General features: G+C 45.4%; 1 long non-coding RNA gene across 1 annotated transcript in view; it reads left to right on the forward strand.

Moving 5' to 3' along the window:
* LOC130849056 (uncharacterized) overlaps nt 1-23,568 on the forward strand; it is a 109,706-nt gene that overhangs the window by 69,897 nt on the left and 16,241 nt on the right. The window contains exon 2 of the long non-coding RNA XR_009052667.1: nt 17,808-18,020. This is a non-coding gene — a long non-coding RNA (uncharacterized LOC130849056). The remainder of the gene's footprint in view (nt 1-17,807; nt 18,021-23,568) is intronic.

Raw genomic sequence — 23,568 nt, forward strand, 5'->3', positions numbered from 1 at the left:
GTCTTTTGTTCCACTTTGGAAGTGTCTACTTTCCACCTGTAGATTTAAAAAATATTCACAGCCTAAAAGTTGAGAGTTATCAGGAGGCTGCATCTCAAGTTATGGAATTTAGCAATTTTCTATGTATGGGTAGATGCAAGAGCCTGGGTTCATTGAAATCTTTTTTGTTTTTTGTTTTGATGTGCACCACAGCTATCTGGGGCCTGTATCCTGTATATTTACATCCTGATTTTCCTCAGGTTTCACCAGCTCACGTTGGAGGGCTGCAATTGCTGATGACTGATCCTCTCCCCTTGGTCAGGAATTCGGAAGACATTTTCATGATCAAATTTTGTCCCTCAGTGCTGGGAGGCTCATCCCAGGTCAGATGAAAATCCTTGATATGCCACTCCAGGTACTAATTTCTGGATTAGGCCCTATTGATAATTAAAGATTCTCTGGATCCTCTGTCCAATTATGATCCAGGAGACATTTTCCCTTGTTGCTTCTTCCCATACCTAGAATCACATCATTACAATTATTTTGATCTATTTCCTGAAGATGTTCAGCCATAGAAATTTTGTTGAGGCCTGGTTACATACTGGGTACTGTAAGAGACAACAACCCTATGCAATTGGCAGGATATAAGTAATGCAGCTAGTAACATTGACAAGGGCATAGTGCAGCAGGGAGACACAAAGCACAAACAATCTGGAAACAAAGAACAAATTAAAATGATGATCAGCATAATATCAAGTCCACAGGAGAGCCAGCTGGAAACAGCAAATTCTGGCATGATCAGGTAGAGAGAAAAAGATAAATGTTTCATCTTTATTTACAATGGCCTACTTTATCAACTTGTTGTAGGTCATAGCATAAACCCAAAGTCATAAAGCTATAAATCATATTTACCAGTGTGTTTAGTCCAGTTAATTCCCATTGATCTGGATGAAATAATCAGGTTTTCTATCAGTTTTGTAGTTTGTTACCCAGCCTAGTGATATTATCTAAAGGCTATCAGAAATTTATACTTGTTAAAAAGTTCCTTTCTGTCAGTCTTCTTGAAAGTCTCTACCTTGTAAAAGCATCAGGACAAAACTTATAATAGCATGGTTAAAGATTTAAGTACAATGCAATTAAGCAGGAAAATTGGATATAACATTTTAGAATAACTAATACTATGATTGATAACATATCAGGATATGTCAGATGTTAGGGATTCCATACAAATTTTGGAATAGCTATACAAATGACACTTATCCATACACTATAGCCTAAGGTTCATCTGCAATCATTTGGCAATGTTTTTGAAGTAATTTAGCATACCAAATAAGCTAGTTTGACATTTCTCTCTGAGATGTCTCAGAGATGCTCTTTCGAAGTATCCCAGAGTCAGATGGAGGCTAAAAAGCTTTAGTCAGATTTTGATATTTGGGGAGTTTGTTAAAAATATCAAAAAGAAAAAAAAATCAGAAAGGTTTTAAAACACAACAGGATCATAGGTAACTATGAAACAATACTTATTCATTTAACCAAAGTCACAAAACAATTGAAAGAAAACAAACACAGATCACCTAAAGGCACAGAAACTCATACAATCTGCTATCCATAAAGGGGTACTTCTAACAGATCAAATTCCAGTCTTGTATTAGCTTACTTCACAAAATCCATTTACTTAACTTCAATCTGAATTTAGTTAATCCTGACCATGTACAAAACTATCTCAGTAAAATGTAATTCCATTTCTCATACCTTCTTTTTTTCCCTAAACTTATTTATTTGTTTATTTTTTTATTTATTTAATTGGCTGTGTTGGGTCTTTCTTGCTATGCATGGGCTTTCTTTTAGCTGTGGTGAGTGGGGGCTACTCTTTATTGTGGTGCGTGGGCTCCTCATTGCTGTGGCTTCTCTTGTTGCAGAGCACGGGCTCTAGGCATGTGGGCTTCAGTAGTTGCAGCACATGGGCTCAATAGTTGTGGCTCACGGGCTTAGTTGCTCTGCGGCATGTGGGATCTTCCTGGAGCAGGGATTGAACCCATGTCCCCTGTATTGGCAGGTGGATTCTTAACCACTGCGCCACTTAGGAAGCCCTCTCATACCTTCTTAATTGAAAACATACATTCTGCCATACTGAAATGTTATTTTCAGTAGCTTTAATTAGGTATTTAAATTAGAATCCCTGATTCTTAAAAATCTTAATTTCTAGTGAAAGCCAAGAGACAAGTAATCATTACCAGAATCTGAAGAAACTATTTTAGATGATTTTTTTTGAACATAATTATTCTTATAGTTTACCTAAGAGCTCTTATGCCGAGACCAGCTCGGCGACTCGAGGTGAGTGACTGGTGCCGCAAGCTGGAAGAAAACACAGACACAGACGGAAGAGAAAGATGGGACCTGGGGGCTCAAGACCTCTAGGATCAAGAGCCTTGCTGATTCATCCCACGTTGCTTTTATTTGTTTCCTGGCTAACACTTCTCAGGTTAATCCCATAAACAATCAAAGGCTTCACATGACTGGGGCAATGATCTTTGTTTGCCTCCTGGGTCTGAGTTGAGCAGGTGTGGATTTGAGCTGGGCGTGGAGAGCAAAACAGCCCTGGGGGCAGGAGACCTCTCTCAGATATTAGGGGTCTGTGCCCCACCCCTGTTGGCCCCTCTGCGACTGTGCCTGTCTTAGGTTGTTCCTCCCTTGAGGAATCTTACCCTCTCTGGCTAACCAGCCATCCTCCAGGGCCAACCAGGGTGATATAAGGAAGGTTCTGTGCCCCACCCCTGTTGGCTCCTCTGCGGCTGTGCCTGTCTTAGGTTGTTCCTCCCCTGAGGAATCTTACCCGTCTCTGGCTAACCAGCCATCCTCCAGGGCCAACCAGGGTGATATGAGGTGTGCAAGTGAGAAAGGGGCTGCGCCCCCAGAGAGGGCCAACCCTCTGCCTATGCCCCCATAGTCTCCACGCCCCGCATCCTCAGCTCCTCCACTGCTCAAGCAGGACATTCTGAATCCCATCGCTCGGCCCACATACTTTAACATCTTTTTTTTTTTTTGTCTTTATTATTTGTCTTTTTTTATTTTCTTTTTTTTTTTTCTTTTTTTTTTTTTTATTATTTTATTTTATTTTTTTGGGGGTACACCAGGTTCAATCAACTGTTTTTATACACATATCCCCATATTCCCTCCCTTCCTTGACGCCCCCCCCTCGAGTCCCCCCCACCCTCCCTGCCCCAGTCCTCTAAGGCATCTTCCATCCTCGAGTTGGACTCCCTTTGTTATACAACAACTTCCCACTGACTATTTTACAGTTGGTAGTATATATATGTCTGTGCTACTCTCTCGCTTCTTCTCAGTTTCCCCTTCACCCCCCGCCCCCTCCCATACCTCGAGTTCTCCAGTCCATTCTCTGTATCTGCTTCCTTGTTCTTGTCACTGAGTTCATCAGTACCATTTTTAGATTCCGTATATGTGAGTTAGCATACAATATTTGTCCTTCTCTTTCTGACTTACTTCACTCTGTATGACAGATTGTAGGTCTATCCACCTCATTACATATAGCTCCATCTCATCCCTTTTTATAGCTGAGTAATATTCCATTGTATATATATGCCACATCTTCTGTATCCATTCATTTGTTGATGGGCATTTAGGTTGCTTCCATGTCCTGGCTATTGTAAAGAGTGCTGCAATAAACATGATGGTACAAGTTTCTTTTGGGATTATGGTTTTCTTTGGGTATATGCCCAGGAGTGGGATGACTGGATCCTATGGTAGTTCTATTTGTAGTTTTTTAAGGAACCTCCAAATTGTTTTCCATAGTGGCTGTACCAACTTACAGTCCCACCAACAGTGCAGGAGAGTTCCCTTTTCTCCACACCCTCTCCAACATTTGTTGTTTCCAGACTTTGTGATGATGGCCATTCTGATTGGTGTGAGGTGATACCTCATTGTGGCTTTGACTTGCATTTCTCTGATGATTAGTGATGTTGAGCATCTTTTCATGTGTTTGTTGACCATCTGCATGTCTTCTTTGGAGAAATGTCTATTTAGGTCTTCTGCCCATTTGTGGATTGGGTTATTTGCTTTTTTGGTATGAAGCTGCCTGAGCTGCTTGTATATTTTGGAGGTTAATCCTTTGTCCGTTGTTTCATAGGCAATTATTTTTTCCCATTCTGAGGGTTGCCTTTTAGTCTTGTTTATGGTTTCTTTTGCTGTGCAAAAGCTTTTAAGTTTCATGAGGTCCCATTCATTTATTCTTGATTTTATTTCCATGATTCTAGGAGGTGGGTCAAAAAGGATGTTGCTTTGATGTATGTCAAAGAGTGTTCTGCCTATGTTTTCCTCTAGGAGTTTTATAGTGTCTGGCCTTACATGTAGGTCTTTAATCCATTTGGAGTTTATTTTTGTGTATGGTGTTAGGAAGTGTTCTAATTTCATTCTTTTACATATTGCTGTCCAATTTTCCCAGCACCACTTATTGAAGAGGCTGTCTTTTTTCCATTGTATACTCGTGCCTCCTTTGTCAAAGATAAGGTGCCCATATGTGTTTGGGCTTACTTCTGAGTTCTCTATTCTATTCCATTGATCTTCCTTTCTATTTTTGTGCCAGTACCATACTGTCTTGATCACTATGGCCTTGTAGTCTAGTTTGAAGTCAGGAAGCCTGATTCCACCAACTCCATTTTTCCTTCTCAAGATTGCTTTGGCTATTCGGGGTCTTTTGCGTTTCCATACAAATCGTAAGATTTCTTGCTCTAGTTCTGTGAAAAATGCCATTGGTAATCTGATCGGGATTGCATTAAATCTGTAAATTGCTTTGGGTAGTACGGTCATTTTCACGATGTTGATTCTTCCAATCCAGGAACATGGTATGTCCCTCCATCTGTTTGTGTCGTCTTTGATTTCTTTCATCAATGTCTTAAAGTTTTCTGCATACAGATCTTTTGCCTCCTTAGGCAGGTTTATTCCTAGGTATTTGATTCTTTTTGTTGCAATGGTGAATGGGAGAGTTTCCTTAATTTCTCTTTCTGCTCTTCCGTTGTTAGTGTATAGGAATGCAAGAGATTTCTGTGCATTAATTTTGTATCCTGCTACTTTACTAAACTCATCAATGAGTGCTAGCAGTTTTCTGGTAGAGTCTTTAGGGTTTTCTATATATAGTATCATGTCATCTGCAAAGAGTGATAATTTTACTTCTTCTTTTCCAATTTGGATTCCTTTTATTTCTTTTTCTTCTCTGATTGCTGTGGCTAACACTTCCAAAACTATGTTGAATAACAGTGGTGAGAGTGGACACCCTTGTCTTGTTCCTGTTCTTAGAGGGAATTCTTCCAGTTTTTCTCCATTGAGAACAATGTTGGCTTTTGGTTTTTCATATATGGCTTTGATTATGTTGAGGTAATTTCCTTCTATGCCCATTTTCTGGAGAGCTTTTATCATAAATGGATGTTGAACTTTGTCAAAAGCTTTTTCTGCATCTATTGAAATGATCATATGGTTTTTATCCTTCAATTTGTTGATATGATGTATCACGTTGATTGATTTGCATATATTGAAGAATCCTTGCATCCCAGGGATAAACCCCACTTGATCGTGGTGTATGATTTTTTTAATGTGCTGTTGCAGTCTGTTAGCTAGTATTTTGTTGAGGATTTTTGCATCTATATTCATCAGTGATATTGGTCTGTAGTTTTCTTTTTTTGTGACATCTTTGCCTGGTTTTGGTATCAGGGTGATGGTAGCCTCGTAGAATGAGTTTGGGAGTGCTCCGCCTTCTGCAATATTTTGGAAGAGTTTGAGAAGGATAGGTGTTAACTCTTCTCGAAATGTTTGATAGAATTCGCCCGTGAATCCATCTGGTCCTGGGCTTTTGTGTGTTGGGAGATTTTTAATCACTGCCTCAATTTCTGTACTTGTGATTGGTCTGTTCATGGTTTCTATTTCTTCCTGGTTCAGTCTTGGAAGATTGTATTTTTCTAAGAATGTATCCATTTCTTCCAGGTTATCCAATTGATTGGCATATAGTTGCTTGTAGTAGTCTCTCATGATGTTTTGTATTTCTGAGGTGTCCGTTGTGACTTCTCCTTTTTCATTTCTAATTCTGTTGATTTGCATCTTCTCCCTTTTTTTCTTGATGAGTCTGGCTAATGGTTTATCAATTTTGTTAATCTTCTCAAAGAACCAGCTTTTAGTTTTATTTATTTTTCTTATGGTTTCTTTCCTTTCTTTTTCATTTATTTCTGCTCTGATCTTTATGATTTCTTTCCTTCTGCTCGCTTTGGGGTTTCTTTGTTCTTCTTTCTCTAGTTGTTTGAGGTGTAAGGTTAGGTTGTTTATTCGATCATTTTCTTGTTTCTTAAGGTAGGACTGTATTGCTATAAACTTCCCTCTTAGAACTGCTTTTGCTGCGTCCCATAGGTTTTGGGTTGTTGTGTTTTCATTGTCATTTGTTTCTAGATATTTTTTGATTTCCTCTTTGATTTCTGTAGTGATTCCTTGGTTGTTTAAGAGTGAATTGTTTAGCCTCCATGTGTTTGTATTTTTTGCAGTTTTTTTCCTGTAATTGATATCTAGTCTCATGGCATTGTGGTCTGAGAAGATGCTTGATATGATTTCAATTTTCTTGAATTTGCTGAGGTTTGATTTGTGACCCAAGATGTGATCTATCCTGGAAAATGTTCCATGTGCACTTGAGAAGAAAGTGTAGTCTGTCGTTTTTGGATGGAATGTCCTATAAATATCAATTAAGTCGAGATGGTCTAATGTGTCATTTAAAGCTTGTGTGTCTTTATTTATTTTCTGTTTGGATGATCTGTCCATTGATGTAAGTGGGGTGTTCAAGTCTCCCACTATAATTGTGTTACTGTCGATGTCCCCTTTTATAGCTGTTAGTATTTGCCTTATGTATTGAGGTGCTCCTATATTGGGGGCATAGATATTTACCATTGTGATATGTTCTTCTTGGATGGATCCCTTGATCATTATGTAGTGCCCTTCCTTGTCTCTTTTAATAGTCTTTACTTTCAAGTCTAATTTGTCTGATATGAGTATTGCTACTCCAGCTTTCTTTTGACTTCCATTTGCATGGAATATCTTTTTCCATCCCTTCACTTTCAGTCTATATGTATCCCTTGGTCTGAAGTGGGTTTCTTGTAGGCAGCATATAGAAGGGTCTTGTTTTTGTATCCATTCAGCCAGTCTGTGTCTTTTGGTTGGAGCATTTAGTCCATTTACATTTAAAGTGATTATTGACATGTGTGTTCCAATTACCATTTTCTTAATTGTTTTGGGTTTGTATTTGTAGGTGTTTTCCTTTTCTTGTGTTTCCTACTTAGAGAAGTTCCTTTAGCACTTGTTGTAAGGCTGGTTTGGTGGTGCTGAATTCTCTTAACTTTTGCTTGTCTGGAAAGCTTTTGATTTCTCCCTCAAATCTGAATGAGATTCTTGCTGGGTAGAGTATTCTTGACTGTAGGTTTCTCTCTTTCAGGACTTTCAGTATATCCTGCCATTCCCTTCTGGCCTGCAGAGTTTCTGTAGAAAGGTCAGCTGTTATCCTGATGGGTTTTCCCTTATATGTTGTTTGTTGCTTTTCTCTTGCTGCTTTTAATATTTTTTCTTTGTGTTGAATTGTCGTTAGTTTGATTAATATGTGTCTTGGTGTATTTCTCCTTGGGTTTATTCTGTATGGGACTCTCTGTGCTTCTTGGACTTGGTTAATTATTTCCTTTCCCATGTTGGGGAAGTTTTCCACTAGAACCTCTTCAAATATTTTCACAGACCCTTTCTTGTTTTCTTCTTCCTCTGGGATGCCTATAATTCGAATGTTGGTACGTTTAAGGTTATCACTGAGGTCTCTGAGGCTGTCTTCTAGTCTTTTTATTTTTTTATCTTTTTCCTGCTCTGTGGCGTTTATTTCTCCCATTCTATCTTCCAACTCACTTATTCGTTCTTCTGCCTCAGTCATTCTGCTGGTTAGAGCATCTAGAGTATTTTTAATTTCAGTTATTTTGTTATCCATTGCTGTTTGTTTTTCTGAGTTCTTATGAACTGTTTCTTGTACTTTCTCTATTTTGTTATCGAGATTTTGTATCATTTTTACTATCATTACTCTAAATTCTTTTTCAGGCATTTTTCCTATTTCCTCCTCATTTATTTGGTCTTGTGGGTTTTTTTCCTGCTCCTTTGCCTGCATGGTGTTTCTTTGTTTCCTCATGGTTGTCCAAGCTTTTGGGGTTGCTTGTCCTGGTGATAGAGGTGTTTATAGAAGACTGTCCAAGCCTCAGACTAATGTCCAAGTGTTGGAGTAGACGAATATTCAGTCGGCTATGTCAGGCTCCCCGCAGCCCTTTCTGGTGTCCGAGGCCGTCTGCTGGTGTTCAGCTGGTTCTCTGTGGGAATGACTGCGTCCTTCCGTGCATTCCCAATGCATCTGTGGAGAGGGATGCACTCCACGTCTCTCTACTTTGCCGCCATCTTTTTCCCTACTTTAACATTTTCAAGGTTTCAGAAAGACTCCTGAATGTCTTCCCACACTCTTATCTCATTTACATTTTTACTTTAAAATTTCATCATATCAAGTTATTTTTCTTGCTGATGAATTTGCAACAGATATAACAAGATTTCATTTAACTTCTATTAAACCTAGGTGCAGTGAAAGTACTATACTTAATGTTGATGGCTCTAATGACACATCTATATTAATTAGAGCAACAAACTTAAACATTTATTCCGCACATTAATTTAATATTAAATATTTCCCAGTTCACATGAACCTGAAACTCATTTAGCTTAACTTCTTATTCAGCTTAATTTCTCTGTATTTAGATTTGTTTGGTTGATAAGCACTTACTTTTCTTTAAGCCAGTTAAATAGAGCTCATTTACAGATTAATCTCAGCAGTGTTATCCAAAGACAAGACAGGTACAAACACACAAAACAGAGAGACATCATAGTTCTCTTTTCAAAATTTCAGCCCTGAGTCAGATGCAGCAATGCAAAAATCCAACAGTTACAAAAGGTTGGATTAAGATTGGGTTTCTGGCAGATGGGACAAATCAAACTCACTTATCTAGATGGCCAGACCCTTTTTACTAATATTTATGGAAAACAAGTCAAGTTCTAAATCCTTTTTCAAAATTTTCATTTTAAAAAGATGGTAGAGATAAGAGTTTTTGAGAAGACCAGATAAGACATTTGCATCTCAAAGATACAGGCAAGTTTTTCCTAGGATGACTTTGTTTCCGCTTTGCTGGTCACTGAGCAGACAAAGCCATTGCAATCATGTGGGCCTTTTGCATATTTCCCTGAGCATGTTCAGCCTTTTCAGCCATATCCCTATTATTGAAAACTGAATAAGCCAATTGGACATTGGAGTCTGAGGACCAGTAGTTGCTTTCTGAATTTTGTGCCTGATGTCTGGGGCAGACTGGGTCATGTAATGCCTAGCCAAAGGGCCCATACCTTGGGGAAGGAGGGATACATGTTTGCTCAGATCCATGGCCTTGTAGGGTGAGGTCCCTTAGTTGGCCTTCTAGAGGTTGTAAGAACAAACAGTTTTGTACTTCTCCAGAAACTCCCATGACTGGGATAGGCTGTGATGTTTTCTGTGCCACATTGGTATTTACCACAGAATATGTGACACCTGTCTATCTATTAGAAAGTCAGTCAACTTGTTCCCCACTGTCAATATTACCCAGGGCTCCTGTGGGGAAATCTGAATCGGATGCCTCAAGTCCAAGGGAGGCCCCTGGCCTCTTACATGATATCAGGGCAAGGGAAATTGTCCTGCTGCAGAAGTGGCTCCTGCTCCAAATTGGGTGCCCTGTAGGGTCTTAGATCGTGAAATTAAACCAGGTCCCTGTGCTCCAGGGGTTAACATAGAAACTTCTATTTGATCCCCATAGGCAGGGGTAACAGGAGGCAGCGGCAGGTTTCAACTGCCAGAGCAGCCTATTTGGCCAGTGGAGGAGCTGGATGGGCTGCAGCGGGGTTTAAATTTTGAAATAACATGTCCCCATTCTCATTTTTGTTTTTCTCTTCCCTTGTACAACAGGTTTCCCCTTGGGTTTCCTTTCAGACTGTTGCACCCTAAGGTTGCAGCCCTGTTTCCTTCTCCTCCTGATGCAATAGCATAAATGCGTCTACCTACAGAATCTCATCTCTTTTCCCTGCCCTTTTGCAAAATACTTCTGAAACCATGCACCTCAGATTGGGACTTGAACCCACATGCTAGAAATCAAACCCAGCCTAAACCCTGATCGGGACTTGAACCCAGGTGGCCGGGACTCAAACCCTGACAAAACCCAAGATCTTCCAACTGAGATCACACACCTGGTTTCAGGACTTAAGGAAGCTCAGGTTCTTGATGTCGCCTCACAGAAAGAATGCAGTGAGAGACCAAGTGATAGGTAAGAAGTTTATTTAGAGATTTATTTGGAGAGAAACACACTCCAAAGACAGTGTGGGCCATCTCAGAAGGTGAGAAAGGCACCAGGGGATGGGGGTTGTCAGTTTTTGTAAGGATGGGTAATTTCATAGGCTAATGAGTGGGTGGAATATTCCAGAATTGGGCACGGCCCACTTTTGGATCCTCCTGGTCAGCCTGGGAACTCTCATGGTGCCTGGAAGTTGACTTGTCTGCCATCTTGGACCCATTTGTGTCTAATCAGTTTATGTTATGTCCTCATGTCATTCTTTCAAAGGTTGTGCCCTGCCCCCTTCCCTCCTGTTTTACTTCTAACTGTGAGATGGTATAATATTTGAGTGAGCCATTCAGGGGCCATCGTTCTTCTGATCCTAATGTATATTAGGTCCACACCTGATTACAATAGTATATTATGCTTTTCTTAGTCACAGGCTCATGGCTATGTTATATCTATTTATCTAATATATGCCACAAAGGGCTTTCCTTTGGGATTGATGGAGTATTTCTCATTTTATTTCCCAAGTTTGATAACACCAAAACACAGAAGATGCAAATTTCGATAAAAAAGGCACAAATTCTAGCAAATTCATGCACACAATACCAAGACAAGACCAAGATGAAAACCAATGAACTAGTTCCCAACTTGGGTAGACTTACCCTACAGAAACCAATGAACTAATTCCCAATGAGTCAGCTCAACAAATCAGGTAGAGTCCAAGAACAATTCACCCCTCCGACAGGGTACTGCGACCAAGTTGGCTTGTCTGGTAAAGGGAAAGCCCAGATCAAGGGGGAATATGTTACCAGCATGCATACCAGAGCTACTTACCCTCCAGAATCTAATCAAGTCCGTGGACTCATAGCCTCAGATGGAATCAAAGTTCCTCAAATGGAACCGAAGTCCCCAGACTGAACCAAAATTCCCCAAGTGGGATTGAAGTCTCCCAAATGGAACCAAAGTTCCCCAAATGGAACCGAGGTCCCAGAATCGAGTTGAGTCTGTTGACTCATAATACAAAAGGATACAGAAAACTAAAACAAGACAAGACCAAAACAAACGAACCAGTTACCAAATTGGGTAGATTTACCCTACAAAATTGAGTCCTTGAACTCACAGGAGTTAGTCGTTTCCTTGCTTCAACTGCCAAGCACTGGGACAGCCAGTGCTGCTTCAGGGAACTCTGAAGGGAAGATCCTCAGGACAAATGGTCCTGGCAGCTGCTGGGCCTTGCCCCAGTATTCCCTGAGCTGGGCCAGCTAGCCACGAGCAGCAAGGCTCCTGTCTGGTTGTTACTGAGTCCAAGCTCACTCTGCTGGCTGTACGACAGGCCAATGAATTGAAGATGACGTGTTGAAGCAAGGAATACAACTTTATTCAGAAAGCTGGCAGACCAAGAACGTGGCAGGCTAGTGTCTGTCAAACAACCATCTTGCCTGAGTTAGAATTCAGGCTACTGTTGTACTAAGAAGAGGAGGGGTGTTGTTGGTTGTTGCAGATTTCCTGCTGCCAGAATCCTTTGTTCTTGCAGCTGTTCCTGTAGGTCAGGTCAGGATGTTCCTGTTAATCTCAAACAAGGCAAATGTTGTTCTTTGTTCTGCAACTTTAATGAATGGAAAAGTGTTATACTTTTAAAGGTCAGAGGTTGGAGAATGGGCTATCCTGTATATTTCAGGCTATAAAGCAACATTCTAAACTTGTAGCAAAAGCAATAGAATACAAAGGTTAATGTAAAGGAAGCAGATCTAACATGGAGTCCCATTTAGCTCTTCCCTGTAACAATTTCAGTTTCTCCAGGTGCTTGCCAACATTTGTGTTGGGTGTTTGTGCCTCATACCTGGTGCAGAGAGAGAGCTCAGAATGGAAATCTGGAGATCCGAATCTGCTCCAGGCTCCCCCACTAGCTAGGTGAGTCATTCCATCTCTTGTTTCTCCATGTTGAAAAAGAAGCAATTGGGCAAGATCACCTGGAAGCTTCCATCTATAGATAAAATTCCATAATCCTCAATTACCTGTGTTCCCCTTATTTGCCTGCAAGCTGGATGTCCTTTAGGGCAAAGACTACTTTCTAATTTGATCACCGCCCCCTGCACTCAACTTGGAGTTTTCCATATAGTAAGTGCTCAGGATCTCAGGATCTCGTGAGTGAAATTTAAAAAAAAAATTTTTTTTTTAGTTTTTGGCCACGCTGTGTGGCGATGCAGATCTTAGTTCCCTGACCAGGGATTGAAACGGGGACCCCTGCAGTAGACTCTTGGGAGTCCTAACCGCCTGGATGAGTGAAATAATTTCTAATGGGACAATTTCCCTCCATCAGGCTGCTGTCTGTGGGCAGCTGCGAGGCCTCATGATGTTTTATGTGCCTTGCTCACCACATGCCCTCTGCCTAGGAGGCCCTCTTCCCTCCCCCCATTTTAGCTGACAGACCTCAAAGGGCCAGCTCAGATGTCATCCCCTCTGAAACCTCCTGCCCTCCCCTGAGAGCCGGCCTTCCCTGAGCTCCCTCAGCTGTGTGGCGTTATCACATTGTACCGGAATTGACAGTACTTTATCTTCTTCCCTGGACCGTGAGGACTCCCAAGGGGCACAGCCATCTCTTCCTTGTTGTTGTCACTGACACTGCAGTGCACTTGCCAGCTGCCTGCAGACAGGAAGTCGGGTCGGTGGGACTGAGCAGAAGGGAAGGAAGCATTGTGTCCATGGGACTTTCAGGGCATCCTGCGTCCATTCTGGCTGCACAGGGTCTCAGGATTGAGCCACAAAGAGCCCAGGCCCAGCATAGCAGGTGACGTCAACTCCTGTCTTCCGTGTCCTCTCTCCTTGTTCTCCTTGATGAGGCCACTGCCCACCAGGAGCCCCTCCTCAGCTGCCCCCCTGGGCATTCCCGGCGAGTGTGGTAGCTGCAGCCAGCTGCTCCTGCTGGCCCTTGGCCCTCGAAGGGGCAGCTGATCAGATCAGGTGAAGGGCTGGCCAATGGAGCTCTGAGCTAACAGAGACCAGTTCCCCTACTTTCAAGCACCTGTATGGCCCAGCCCAGCTTCCTCCTTCCCTTCGGGGGCAGAGGAAGCCAGGACTGCGGGCTGGATGGCCATGCCGTGCAACCAGACAGACGGGAAAACAGGCAAAAGGATGCAGTCTCCCCCAGGAGGGTCTCCGGCTCCAGGAGCGGGGAAAGCAGAGGGCTGGGGCAGCGAGACACCCTGGAAGCCATGGGTAAGTGGCACTGGGGCAGTGCCGTGAGAGGGCATTGGGGGGCAGGATGGCAGACTCTAGCTGTTTCCCAACCCTGCATCACCTGGAGGCTTTTGCTTTTTTGTTGTTATGAGATAGTATATTTTCTTTCTGCAGAGCCATAAATAAGAGATGGATAGAAATATCTTTAAAAAAAAAAACCCAACCTGATTGATAGAGTTTATTAATCCAGATGACCTCACAGAGTGAAGCGTGTGGGCAGAACTGGCAAAGGCCAGGAGCAATGATGGAAAACGTGTTCAGGGAGAACCTTGACTTTGGCGAGTCAAGAGACCGCAGCGTGAGCAGGCTGCGGGCCAGTAGAGAGTGGTGTAAGACTCTACCGTGTGGGACAGAGCTCGGTGTAGACACGGAAGTTCTCATTGACGATAGCCGAGGTGGGGGGCTGAGAAGAGGATCAGGAGCCAGATTCCGAGTCATCCTACAAAAGGAGTGGAGGAGAGAAGCCTTTTGTTTGTTTGTTGAGACCACAGACTCCTATGCTTCTTTATCTTTTAATTTTTTTAATATTTATTTATTTATTGCCACGCCACGCAGCTTGAAGGGATCTTAGTTCCCCAACCAGGGATTGAGCCTGTGCCCTCGGCAGTGAAAGCTCGGTGTCCCAACCGTTAGACCACTAGGGAATTCCCAGACTCCTGTGCCCTTGAGTCCGTATCCCTGGCAGCAAGGCCTTGATTCTCACTGCAGCCAGCCTGACACAGGTGCACGTACAGGTGTTGTCAGCCACAGGGAAAGATCAAGAGTAGTGATCTGAGATAAAGAGCTAAGTGGTAGACGCAGGGCTACTGAGCACTAGCTGTGTGATCTCGGGCTGCTTACTTAATACTTTTCATCTCTATTTCTTTATGTGATCAATAATAAATACAGTAACACCTCCCAAGGAATTTTGATGGGGGGGAATAAATGAGATAATATGGGGAAGGTGTTTGTTGACCGGCTGCCCCTGGCGTGTGGACCCGTGGACTGTAGACCCCCTACTGTGCTAATCCTTGAGCCTCAGGATGAGGTCTGTGTGTGTTTGTGGTTCATAGGGGATGGGGTGGTGGCCCAGCCCTTGAGGCCAGATACCCAGACAACACTGGCCAAGTCCATCTGGTTTGGGTCGTCTGGGCCATTGGTAAAATGTCTGCTCCCCTACCATGGTGGTCCTGTAGGAAAAGGCAGAGGTGTGAGTGCCCAGGCATGGGTACAATGTTCCCTTGGGATGTGGGATGCTGACATACTTCCCAGGTCTCTGAGCCTTGCGAGTGGTCTGATCTTGTTGCCCTGAAACGCTGACCTGGAGGACTTCAGAGATCTTAGGGACCTCATCACTCAGATAAGGACCTAGAAGTTCACAGAGGGAAGGGCTTGCTTAAGGTCACAGGACAAATTAGTGCCTGAGTGTGGTTGCTGGAGACCCCCTCACTGAACTCAAGTCTGACTGAGGGTCAGCACAAGTTAGGGCTGGGGAGAGTGAACATTCTTTTCTGGAGGCTCTGTGCCCCACAGCAGAAGGGAGATGGGCCCTATACCTGTGGGATCTGGAGCCTCTTACCAGATGAACCCATTACCTCTCATCTCTGATCCCTTTTGTAGCACAGGGTAAATTTAGGGAACGTTCAGACAAGCAAACAGTGGGGACAGGTGGTTCCCTTTCCATGTTGGCACTTTCTGTGCCAGCCGAGACAAAGGCCCAGCTGCAGGGTTCATTCCAAGGGATCCAAGCTAAGCCCAAGATATCTCAGGTCAAAGATTGTGTATATTTTGCTGGCATCATTTTACTGCCCTCTGTGTTGCCCTTCTGGACCCCAGCATCCTTGGGAGAACCTATTTGCTTGCTCTGTCTGCCGCTTTGCATTTTGAGCCACAGGAAATGGTCCAGATCTCTATAGCAGCTTTGGGGCCTCTGGGCAGAATCAAGCACCGCTGGCCTTGTCCAGACCATTTGTGAGCACCTCGGAGGCAGGAGCATGTCGGGTGGGGCCAGAGGCAGCCCAGCCAAGCCCTGACTGTTGGCTCAGAAAGATCAGTTCAAAGCATCTGTGTCCAGAGAACTTTGACATCTTGTCTTTCCAAGGTCAAGGACAGCCTGTTCATCTAGGAGACTCCCAGAACTGCAGATAGGCATTCCTCCTGCCCCTCCACTACCACCCTAGCATGAGTGTAAAATGCTCTTTGAGAGAGAAAGTCGTTTCCCTTTGGGTGGGTGAGGGTGGTCTCCAGGAGGCATCGGAGAATAGGCAATAGAAAGATCTCGGAGCTGGAGAGTCTGGAGACCTGGGTCCTAACCCTTGCTGTATGACCCTGAAGCAAGTCAATCTCTAGGGCTTATTTTGTAAAGTGAGGAGGAAGTCAGTTGGCCCAGCTGGCCTACTGGTGATTGTGAAAATCAAAAGGGAATCAGTGGGGCGTCCCTGGTGGTGCAGTGGTTAAGAATCTGCCTGTCAATGCAGGGGACATGGGTTTGATCCCTGCTCTAGGATGATCCCACATGCTGTGGAGCAACTGAGCCCGTGCGCCACAACAATTGAGCCTGCGCTTTAGAGCCCGTGAGCCACAAGTATTGAGCCCATGTGCCACAACTACTGAAGCCCACGCGCCTAGAACCCATGCTCCAAAACAAGAGAAGCCACGGCCATGAGGAGCCCGCGCATCACAACGAAGAGTAGCCCCCACTCACAACAACTAGAGAAAGTCCATGTGCAGCAACAAAGACCCAACACAGCCAATAAATAAATAAACAAACAAACAAATACATAAAATGTTTCTTAGTTTAAAAAAAACAACAACAACCAGAAAGCAGTCTTGAAGTGAGGATTTTGGACAATTCTAAGGGCAATGGGAAAGGTTTCAAGGGGGGGGGGGGTTGACAAGACCCAGAGTGTATTTTAAGGTGGCTCAAACTGAGTGAAGCAGGGAGGAGTGGGGCTGGGAGACTTCAGGAGGTCCTGCTGGGGAGGAAGGGGAAGTTTGGAGATGCTGTGGCTGCAGACAGCCTTTCCATGGGGCAGGATTCAGGGCTGGGGGAGAAGAGTACCCCATGCCGCTGAGGTGTCCGGAATGCCACGCTGGAAGCTGGTATTAGAGCAGGGACTTGGCTTGTTAGAACTGACCAGTCTGCACCAGACCTCCTAAATCTTCTCATGCAGTGCCTGGGAATGACAACTGGACAGCTTGGAGGTCGCAGTGAGCCGAGGAGTGACAGCGGATGAATCAGGGCTTTCTTTGCAAGAGGCCGGCCTGGTGCTGAAGAGTGGCGGGCATGGGAACGGCTGAGAGCTCCTGGGGTGGCCCTGTGTGAGGGGGGCTCAGGAGTTTGGGGCTTGTTGTTGCTCGTAATGCAGCGCAGGTGAGAGTGGATCTGAGCAGAGTCCACTGCCTTCCTGCATCTATCTACATCATGGCGGGACTTCGGACCCTTTAGGTCCGTGTGTGCAAACCCTTTTTTCATTCCCATTCCCCCTGAGGAGCCATGGTAGACATTCCCCCCACCGCCCCACTAGTCATAACCCCTCTAAAATTTATAATACTATAGATGACTGTTTACTTACTGTATGTATATCTGTGTTTATATATAGAAAGAGCAAGATTTTTTTCAGCCCCCGGGGAGGAATAAGCAGCTGAGAAAGCAAGCTGGAGATCAAAGTCTCCCTACTTATTACGGGGTCGGAGGGAATGTCTCCTGTGACTCCCCAGCATGCCCGCTTTTGTTTCCTGAAAACACTTCTGCCTTGCAGCTGCCCTTGGTTTACTAAGTGTTGTGGAAGACCTTGTGCTTCCCAAGTTCACCTTCCTACACTCTCAAAGTAGCAGGAGCCTTGAGTTTCCTTGCAGACCTGACTGCCCCGAACCCTGCTGATGTCTTGCAGAAAGGAGGCCAAGAGTTGACTTCTCCCTGCAGCATCCTTCTGTGTCTCTGGGCTAGTGGCAGCACGCCCGCCCTTTGTCCCAGAGAGATCCCATGAAAACGTCCTTCAACCGAGCAAGGCAGGGCTGAGCAAGACATCACCAGCTTTGTGTCTGCCCCCAAGCCTCCCCAAAGTGCTCCTTGACAAGCCCTTTTACCAACTACAGAGCAGCGGCCACAGCCAAATCCCAGCTCAGGCTCAGCGAGTCTTCACCTCGCAGTGGTGAGCTCACAGGCAGCCCTTATGGTTCTGACAGTGCTCCATCTTACAGGTGAGAAAGCTGAAACTGGACAGGTCCTACCAGAAGCAAGGTCACAGAGTGAGTGGTTCTAAGGCCTCCTCTCTTTGTGCTGCGCCAGACGAGCCACAGAGCCTCCTCCAAGTGCCTCCAACCTGGGGAAACTGGGAAACTGGCTGGGTGCCCCTCGTCTCTCCAGAGCCTCACCAGCCGCACACAAGTGGTTTGCTGCCCGTCCACGCCAAGGTAAGTACAGAAATTGACAGCGGGCATTTAGAAACGTGTACAGCAATTTGATGGAGGAATTTTGTGCCTATTAACTCTAACACTAAAACATTCTGGTCTTGGATGTTGGTGTTTTGTTTAGTTGGTTTTTTTTTTTTTTTTTTTTTTTGCTTTCATTTTTCTAATGGTTCATTTTTAGTGTATTTTATGAAAGTGTCGATCTGTGACGGATTGGAAATGTGCTTTGAAAAGCTGGTCCTTCACCACCGGTAGTTTGAGAAGCACAGTGTGGAGGTTGTGTGCTCCCCACCTCCCACACACAGCAAGGAATGTCTTTGACCTCAGGATTAAAGAAAAAAATAATATGTAGCTGATTAGCTGAGCTAACGGTGGACAGAGCCCAAAGGTCTCTCTTTTAGCCCCGGGCACGCACAACGGTATCATCACAAAGCCTGATTCCTGGGGGGCTTCTCGAGCCACTGAGTCCTGTCCCAGGGGAACAGCTCCCTAAGCCTGCGGGGTGTGCAGTGAGCAGCTCTGAGTGCCTTTCACTGGGGACTCTTCTGAGCAGACATTTGGCAGAGCAGTTGGGATCTTAAAGATCATTTAATTACCCCTCCTCCCATTGTACAGATGGGGAATCTGAGACCCAGAATGGGGCTGATTTATTTTCCTATTTCCAGCGCCTAGAAGGATGCCTGTCACAGAGTACCGGACAGGGAAGCAGAACCCCTGTGATCAGAGAGCCAGGTTTTGGCCTAGGGTCAGAGCTCCTGTGCTAGTGGGCCTGGTTCTGCAGTCTATAAGGTGTCATCCCTGCATCTCAGCTGGGCAAGCTCAGGAGGGAAGATGGATTCAGAATGGGAAAGACAGGTGACAGAATGGAGGGCTCTCACCATCTGTGATCACTCATCATAGTGGCCTGCAGGACAAGCGGGGGGCCCCCACACCCTAGCACTGCACACACCTGGCCCGGGAGTGGAAGGGCTGCAGACCTAGCAGTTGCCCCATGCCAGTAATTGTGTGTGAGCCGCCCCACGTCTGTCTGCCCTACTCCGCTCTCAGAGCACAAAAGGGCTGCACTTCTCCTGCACTCTCCAAGTCCCACACACTTTTCTCTCCTGGCCTCCCCAACCGAGGACTCCACAGGGAGGGGAATTCTGGGAAAGGTAGCTCAGCCTAGCTACAGTGACACACTCCAAAGCCACCACCATGCCTAGAAATGCTTAATGAAAGAAAGAAGTGACTTGTTCAGGAACACATAGCAGGCAATTGTGAGATCATGCTGGGATGTCTTCTAACCGAGGGTGGGGCTCTCCCCTCCACCACACTTACTTCTGGAGGGGGCCTGGCTGCCCAGCCCAGCATCAGGGCCGCAGGCAGACCGCCCCCTGCTCTGGTGTGAATCCCACCACTCAGACTTTGCCTCTCCTCAAAGCTCTCCCTGGAGCTGTCACAAATGTATTTTATTTTGGTTTTTGGTTTTGGGCCATGCCATGTGGCATGTGGGATCTTAGTTCCCAGACCAGGGATCGAACCTATACCCGCTGCATTGGGAGCATGGAGTCTGAACCACTGGACCGCCAGGGAAGTCCCTGCTCTTTGTTTGTGTTTTTTATCATAAATTATTAACGAGCACCCAGCACATGCCACATGCCAAGGATTCAACTCTGAGTCAGTGTCTTCCCACAGGAGCCTACTGGTCTGGTGATGCAGATAGATGTCTTAATAATTTTGATGCTCTCTCTGTATATGAAGTGCTTTGGGAGCACAGAGTAGGGAACTTCTGACTTAGCCACAGCGGAGGCGGCTCGAAAACTGAATCTTAATGTGGAGTAGGAGTTGCAGGCAGATGAGGTGAGAAGGGCACTCTGGCCAGGAGACAAGTAGGGACCAGGGGGACTGAGAGATCATGGCCCTGCTTGGGGAACATGGAGCACTTCTCAGGGCTGTGGGGCAGGATGACTGGAAGAGAGAAACGAACCAGGAAAGTGAGGTAGGCGCCAGATCATGAGGGGTCTTATGTACCGGCTGTGGAACCCTGGCAGGAAGACAAAGATGCCTGGACGCAGGCAGTACCTTGGGGAGTGGGGAGGAAGTACACTCCAGAGATAATTAGAAGTGGAGCTGGGCAGACGTGGGGTCTCTCTGAGGGCACGAGAGAGTGTAGGTTTGCACGTGGGGGCTCAGAGCAATGGCCTTGAAGGAGGATGGCTCCCCCTGAGTCACAGCCAGTGTCAGGACCTGGGGTGGGAGGGGAGGAGAGGTGAGGCTAGTAGCCTCTTTTGCCTCGCGGTAGACCTCTCCTGTGGGCGTGTACTCCTACAGCTTTGCCAGTTCAGACAGGACTCTCAGATGACTCAGACCCTGGCAGGTGACTCCTCTTAGCAACCAGCACATGGGGCTGGGCCGGCACCTGCTCACACTGCCTGGTCACCTCCTGGGCTCGGCCACCTCGAAACAGGGCCTCCTGGGCTCGGCCACCTCGAAACAGGGGAAGTGGCGCCTCCGCCAGGAAGCATCATATGTCTCTAAAGCCGAATCGGAGATTGGAAGAGAACTTAGAGACTGTCTGTTCAAAACCATTTCCTTTATAAGAAAGGAGAGAGCCAAGAGATGCAAAGTGAGGGCCATGAACTTGGGCCTATTCTGCCTCCATCTGGTATTCTTTCTCGCTGCAGAGCACCAGTCATCTGCTTGTCCCCTACTCCGCTTGGCCTCCAGACAGAGGTGACCGAGGACAGTACACGGTGGTGCCAGGGCTGGGTGTTGTCTCCCCTGAGGACAGGACCCAGATTGAGGGATGTGGTCCGTCAGCACAGGAACAGGGCATTCAAGGTCTGACAAGCCTTTGCACAGCTGAGGCAACTGGTGGCTGCTGCATTTTAGTGATACTTTATATATTTCATCCAAGATTTTTATTTAACTTCATCAAGGGTAGATCCAGATGCTTAGACTGCTGTTAGAAACAGGAATCTCTCAGATTTCCTAATTGCTGGGCGATTTCGTACAAGCCAAAGGGACTTCTCTAGTGGCGCAGTGGTTAAGAATTTGCCTGTCAAAGCAAGGAACATGGGTTTGCTCCCTGGTCTGAGAAGATCCCACATGTCTCGGAGCAACTAAGCCTGTGCGCCACAACTGCTGAGTCTGCACTCTGCAGCCTGTGAGCCACAACTATTGAGCCCACATGCCACAACTACCGAAACCCTCATGCCTAGAGCCAGTGCTCCACAAGAGAAGCCACCGCAATGAGAAGCCTGAGCACCGCACCGAAGAGTAGCCTACTGCTCGCCGCAACTAAAGAAAGCCCATGCGCAGCAACGAGGACCCAACACAGCCAATAAATAAATAAATAATAAATAAATAAATGAATTTTTTAAAAAGTACTTTTCTATCCATTACATCAAGTGCAGCCCTCTGAAGTGAGCAGGATGTGTAGGTATGTCTGTTTTTACAAATAGGAAAACCGAGCATCCAAAGGGTTAATGAATTGCTAGTTTGGAAAGAGTGTGTACTTTGGAATTAGGCCTAAAGATCAAATCCCAGTTACATGAATTACTTAACTTCACTGAGGTCTGATTTCCCCAACTATAAAATGGGGACAGTAAGATCACGCCTACTTCTCAGTACATTCCCTCCCGTAGGTCACCCTATGTTTGGGCACAGACATGAAAGTCAGCTGCCTAGCAAACCAAAGGCTAGGGGTGGGGGTGGCAGCTGGAGACTAGCCTGCCAAGGCCCGCGAGTCCAAGCAGATTGGAGCCTCCTAACCCCGAGTCTTTCCAAGGTGAGAGGAGAGGAGAGGACCTGACATAGTGAAGGGTGAGGCAGGAGGAACCTCCAGGATCCAGGCTCTGAGACCCTTTGAGCTCCGAGACCCCATCAGTGTCCTGCTCAGACACACACGTATCTTTTGTTGTGTTGGATGAGGTCTTGCCCTGTGCATCTATCTTGTTTGCTGTCGGTAACTGGATCACAGATGAAGGAGCTCTGAACTTTGAGTCGGAAAACCCGAGCTTCCAGTCTTTCTTCTGCCACTAGTTTGCCACACAGCCTTGGCCAAGCCCTTCATCCACGCTGGGCCTTGGCCACCTTGGTGATATAATGAGGTCCTCCCAGCTCTGAAAACTATGACATTAAGGAAAAGAGCAAATGTGCTTGAACTTAGTAAACTTGACAGCCGAACCCAAGGTCCACCGTGCAGCTCTTCCTCCCGGGAGATGGCTTCCACCCACTGCCTTTGGCCGCCTAGTTCCCCTTGAGCCTCGCTTGAGTGGACACTCAATCAATAGCTGTTGCACACATGAATGAACAGTTTTAGGTTTTACCATTTCCCATGTAAACACTACTGTCACCAAGGAGTGCAACTGGGTGGAGAGAGCGTGGGCTACAGAATCAGAAAAATTGCATTTCTGCTTGTAAGCTGTGGGACCTTGGGCAAGCTACTTCGCCTCTCTGAGCCTTAGTGTCCTTAGTGGTACTTGCAGGATTGTTACGGGGATTCGAACGGATGATGGATTTTAAGGATTTAACATAGTGCTTGGTGCATAGGAAATGCTCAAGAAATGTTCACCACCAGTACTGACAGCCAAAGAAACAAACAGTGGCAACAGCACCAAAGCCCTGGCACTACTGATACTATAACAGTAACCACAGAAATAATAATAAATCCTTTATATTGTGTATATTACTTCATAGACTGTCAAGAGTTTTTAGTCTTTATTATATTTGTCTGAGTGTATCTTCACAATCCTGTGAGGTAGGGATTATCTCCATTGTACAGATGAGGAGACAGGCTCAGAGGCATAAAATGACCTAGTCGAGGAAGGTCACACAGCCAGTAGGGACCAGAGCGTGGCTAGAATCTGGGCCTTGTAATACCAGTATTCTCTGGGGTCTGGCCCATGGTCCATGCCACTGTTCTTCCCTGACCTGGATGCTCTATAAAAACGCATGATGATCGTATCTGATGTTAGGATGAGAAATAAGAATACTGGATTCCCAAGTATTCTAGACTGAGCATCACCCATTCGTTCTTACACTGGTTGCCCACCAGATAAAGTCAGCCTTGTTTTTACGTATATCATGTGTGTTCTCTTCGGGTCTCCAGGAGGCGTCTCTTATTTTGGTTTTCTAGGATTTAGTGATTTCCCGTTAGCCCATCCTTTATTATTTTTTGTTCCTCCTTCCATCTGCAGGCTGATGAGGAGCCTCTTTATTGCAGTAAGACGCACACCTCCTTAGTCATGGGTTGACCTTGTGATCAGAATGACAGGGGATGTTCCTACTGTGATTTGGCACAAAAACAAGGTAATTTCCCCTCATTATTCTGTCTGAAGGCATCCTGCATTTTTTTAGCCTTTTGAATTGGAGCTTCAGGCAAGGCCAATGTTCCTTTTTTGCCTCATCCCTGCTTAATTCACTGGGCATTGTGAAACCATGGAAGGTGTTGGGGCAGAAGTCCCCGTAAGAGCTGGGCTCAGCCAAAAGGCCCTGCAGCAGTGAACGCGATGCCTGGGGTTTGCGGACCCTCAATTCAGAGCAGTAGCAGCACCATCGGAATAGAAGG

Source organism: Hippopotamus amphibius, chromosome 3 (assembly GCF_030028045.1).
Source record: "Hippopotamus amphibius kiboko isolate mHipAmp2 chromosome 3, mHipAmp2.hap2, whole genome shotgun sequence".
NCBI classification, from domain to species: Eukaryota; Metazoa; Chordata; class Mammalia; order Artiodactyla; family Hippopotamidae; genus Hippopotamus; species Hippopotamus amphibius.